This window comes from Microtus ochrogaster (genome assembly GCF_000317375.1).
Source record: "Microtus ochrogaster isolate Prairie Vole_2 chromosome 6 unlocalized genomic scaffold, MicOch1.0 chr6_random_2, whole genome shotgun sequence".
Taxonomy (NCBI): domain Eukaryota; kingdom Metazoa; phylum Chordata; class Mammalia; order Rodentia; family Cricetidae; genus Microtus; species Microtus ochrogaster.
Genome location: NW_004949095.1, coordinates 4,024,234 through 4,028,819, shown reverse-complemented (window position 1 = coordinate 4,028,819; position 4,586 = coordinate 4,024,234). Strand labels below are relative to the sequence as shown.

General features: G+C 47.6%; 1 long non-coding RNA gene across 1 annotated transcript in view; it reads left to right on the top strand.

The window, feature by feature from the left end:
- Positions 1-4,586, top strand: part of LOC113457947 — a 12,471-nt gene that overhangs the window by 1,589 nt on the left and 6,296 nt on the right. Inside the window, exon 2 of the long non-coding RNA XR_003378411.1 lies at positions 1,921-2,188. This is a non-coding gene — a long non-coding RNA (uncharacterized LOC113457947). The remainder of the gene's footprint in view (positions 1-1,920; positions 2,189-4,586) is intronic.

The window sequence follows — 4,586 nt, the reverse complement described above, 5'->3', positions numbered from 1 at the left end:
AAAAAAAAAAAAAAAAAAAGCTAAATGGTAGTGGCACACTCCTTTAATCCCAGTACTTTTGGGAAGCAGAGGCTGATCTCTGTGAGTTTTAGGCCAGCCTCATCTACAGAGCTAGTTCTAGGATAGCCAAGGCTACACACACACACACACACACACACCACTAACAAACAAACAAAAACCCTGTCTTGAAAAACAAATAAAATCCAACCAACTAACAAAAAATGCTAGGTGAAGCATTTAATCCCAGTGCTCAGTGGGCAGAGGCAGACTGATCTCTGAGTGTGAGGCCAGCCTGGTCTATATTCTGAGGTCTGGGATAGTAGAGACATCCTGTATCAAAAAGAAAGGAAGAAAGAAAAAAAGAAAGAGAAAAAGAAAGAAGGAAGGAAAGAGTAAATGGAGGAAAGGAAGGAAGGAAGGAAGGAAGGAAGGAAGGAAGGAAGGAAGGAAGAGCCCACAAAAGAGTCAGGAAGAAAATGAGGTGGGAATGAATAGGCCCCTGGAGGAGCTTGAGCCTGTAGGAGGTAGAGGTTTACATGAGCAGTGTATCTTGCAATTTATGAAAGTATTTACATTAAAAACAATATTACAGAGGCTGGAGGGCTGTCTGAGCAGTTGAGAACAGTGACTGCTCTTCCAGAGGACCCTGTTTCAATTCCCAGCACTCACATAGCAGCTCACAACTGTCTGTAACTATATCTCCAAGGGATCTGAAGCCCTCTTCTGACCTGCTTGGGCATTAGGCATGATCCAGTACACATACATACATGTCTTTCATTCACATAAAATAAGAACAAACTCTTTAAGAAACCAATATATTTACCTAGGTGTGTGGGCACTCCTGCCACATGGCACACATGCGAGGTGAGAGCAGAGAGGTTGGTTGTTTCCTCCATCGTGTGAGTCTTGGGGATTGAATTTATGTATCCAGAATTTGTGGCAGGCATCCATACCCACTGAGCCATCTCATGGGCCCCACTTATATTTTTAATGTGGGCCTTTCCTTTTTTGCTTAAAGAGAGTAAAAAGCATAAGCCAAAGCTCTCAGTCCTAGAACTATGCTTCAGGTGAGGGAAATGCCCCTGACATTTCCTGAGGAGCCCACACATCTGCCCTTAGAGACTCTGTACTACCCTCACATAGAGCTTACAGGGGATGAAGAGCTTTCTCAGCCTGTCATGGCAATCATTATCACCATGCCTGTTTGGGACCCTTCCCCTCACTTATTTCATTTTCATATCTTAATTTTCGGTACTGTGGGTTCAGGACCTTGGGGAGGCTAGGCTTGAGCTATTGTTCGGTTTCACCCTCAACTCTCCCTCAGTAAGTAAGAAAACACAGCCTTTCTGGAAATAAATAAATGTTTGCAGGACCCAGTAAATACAGTGATAGAAGTGCTATCTCTGATGCTGCTAGCTCAGTGGTCCAGTCCCCAAAGTGCTAGGTTACAGAGCCAAAGAGATTTGTTGGCGATGATTCTCTCGCATAGAATATCTTTGCTTCTCCCTTTATACAATATGCCAGTGAGGAAGAATTTCCCAGCCAGTGTTCTGACTCCATTAGCAGCCTCTTATTTCTCAAAAGCCTCAGAGGTGTTTGATCCATGTTTCAGAAGGACTTGTGTGAAATCTAGTTCAAGGTTATCCTGCTGCTCCGTTCCTGCCTTCTTGTCTCACCTGAACACTTGAAGGCTGGAGACAGAAGCTTGTCCTTGTTCCCTTCCCGTGTGCCATTTGAGGAGCTTTAGTAACACTTCTGCAAGCTGGGGAAGGGGTTAAGTTTTGAGGGACTGTGTATGTGTGTGAGCGTGTGTGTTGCCGGGGGGTTGAACCCGGAACGTTGGGCACGCTAGGCAAGTGTTTCACCCCTGAGCTAAATCCACAGCCTCTTTAGGATCTTTTTGTCTTATTTTTATTTTAGGTTGCTTCCTCACTGTCAGAGGCCAGAATGGAGGCGTGGACAGTGGTCTGGTTGGAATTAGGAGCAGTGTGAGCAGAACTGTGGGGCTTGGCCTCCCTTCCAGTGAAGGAAGGAGCTCTGTTGGAAATGCAAGAGTCCAGTGATGGGTGGAGCATGAACTAATGGCCCAGTCTTCCTTCAAGATTCTGCAGTTTTTGAAACACACTGGTGATCCAGCATGCGATGAATAGCTCTGACTTTCCCAAGGAGTCCTTACATCTACTATTTGGTGAGTGTATACTTTGTATTGTTGCTATGCTAGATACCACGGGCGATTCAAAGATAGGAATAATGGACTCTAAGATCTTTGTAGAGGCCGCTAGCGCAGGGCAGGGAATAAAGTGACGCAGGAAGGTTTCACAGCCGAATGAGGATTCCTGTCTACTATTCCACCGACTACTCCACCAGAGCCCAGAGAGCTGCCTCCCCATTCCACTGTTCTTAAGGATTCTTTCTTTTGACATGGCAGTCAGAGATCACTAGCAGTCAGCTGGCTGCTTTGATCTTTAGGATAGGGGTAGAAAAAACAAGAGAAACCGTAAATCGAGATCTGTCCATCAGAAGAAACTCTGAGTTAGACTGAGCTCACCCTGTTAGCAAAGGCTGAGATAGAGAAAAGAAAACCAGGAGGAATTCTGGGTGTGGTGGCTTCTGACTATAACTCTGGTACTTGAGAGGTGAGGGCAGGCAGGATAGAAATTCAAAGTCATGCTCAGCTCTGGGGCAATTTGGACAAATTGCTATATGCCACCTTGTCTTAAAAAAAGCAAAACAAAAGAATCAGGAGGAAAATGAGGTGGAAATGAATGGGCCCCTGAAGGAGGGGGTAATGAAGTGGATCAGACAGTCTGCCACTGAACTCCAAGAAACGGGGAGGGTTACCTATTTCTGTTTTCTTTTAAAATGAGATGAGTTCGTTGAAGGGCCTAGACTGATGAAGACAGATGTGCTTTGTAGGCTCCTAGCAGGAGCCTCGGGATGGCGTTGGTGGCTGTTTGTCCTGGCTGCTGTGGAATACCATGAGGTCACAAGCAGTCAGCTCTGGGTCCTTTACACTTTGACTGCAAGAAAGGAGTCCCAATGAACCCCAAGTTTTCTCCCCTAGAACTATGCTGAGCACCTCCCTCCCCTAGTTGTCCCTAGGGATTGTCAGGACTTGAGCCAATGACAGAGCTGAGGGGTGAGGGTGGGGGCGACTGCAGGATGGTGAATGCCCCAATCCTTCTGAAGGATTCTGATTGGCTTTCCTGCTCAGGAGGCAGTTTCAGACGTCCTGGGGATGGTGGGGCTCTTTGATTTATGTCTGTGTGTGTCCTGGAATTGCGTCTCTCTCCCACAGCTTGGGACCCTCTTCGGCTCATAATGTTCTTTGTGTCATCATTCTTTTGGCTGTGGAAGGACCGGAGTGTGGCAGGATTTAGAGAATGTGTCATGTTTCCTTATCCATGTGCCTGCTTTTAGCTTACGTTTTCCTTAGAGTCTCTGGTCTAGTTTTGAGGCATAATTTTGGGATCCCCTGGCTCATAGTCTGATGTGAAGAACAAAACAACGTCACCATAAAGGGCACACCCCAAATTCCCTGAGATCTAGGACCAGGGGATTTTGACGAGGTGGGAATAGTTCAAAGGAGAAATTCAAATACCAGGGTTTGAGTGAGTCTTGTATTTGGGTACTGGCTATAGGGCGAGGTGCCAAGCTACCTCTGTGGACCTGTGCAGTGTGGCGTGGGTCATCTCAGGTACAAGGAAAATCGGAGTTGGATTTTATTTTACTCTGAATTTGAGAGTAGGCTGTTGTGTGTGTGTGTGTGGGGGGGGGTTGCTCATGACTGCACGCAGATCATCTCAGGGGTCTGTGAAGAATGAGCAGAAGCCAGGGGCTCAGTTTGACAAGGGCTCTGCAGGGGAATTGCAGGATGCAGTTGTGAGCTGCAGGAAGCTCTTCTCCTGCCTGGATGATGGATGTGACAGGCTTCTGTGAGAGAGGCAGCCAGCTGCCAGTTGCTGTCCTGGTATTAGCTCTTGCTGATGGGGTTCAGCTGGAAAGCCCTGGCGGGTATTATTCACAAGCCAAAGGAGGGCCAGAGGCACCTCACCTGAACCCAAGGGTCCCGGGGGTCCTGACACTTAGAAAGTGACCCATAGAGCACTACCACACAGCCAAGGCTGTAGAGGGGAGGGCTGAGCTGGGAGCTGAAGAGACGGGATAGATGGAGGAACTCATGCCTAGTGCATGAGGTAGCATGACCAAGGGTGAGGCCTCATGTCCCATCAAGCTTTGAGAGTGGAGTTACTGACATGTGACCTACGCTGCTCTGGTCTGGCCATTCTGGGCTATTCCCAGGTCTCTGAGCCTTCCTTTCTAGTCCCACTTGCCAGCTTTTGTCCTACATAGTTTGACAGTTCATCCGTGCCTGAGATATTTAAGAGCGAGCTGGAGTCAGACTTAAATGAGGCTCAGCTTGAAATTCCAAACTGGATCCAAGCTCTCCAGAAGCAGGCACCCAAGCCTTTGTGTCTCGTCTGCACCTGCTTTTCTTTTGGCTTCCTTCCTTCCTTCCTTCCTTCCTTCCTTCCTTCCTTCCTTCCTTCCTTCCTTCCTTCCCTCCCTCCCTCCCTCCCTCCCTC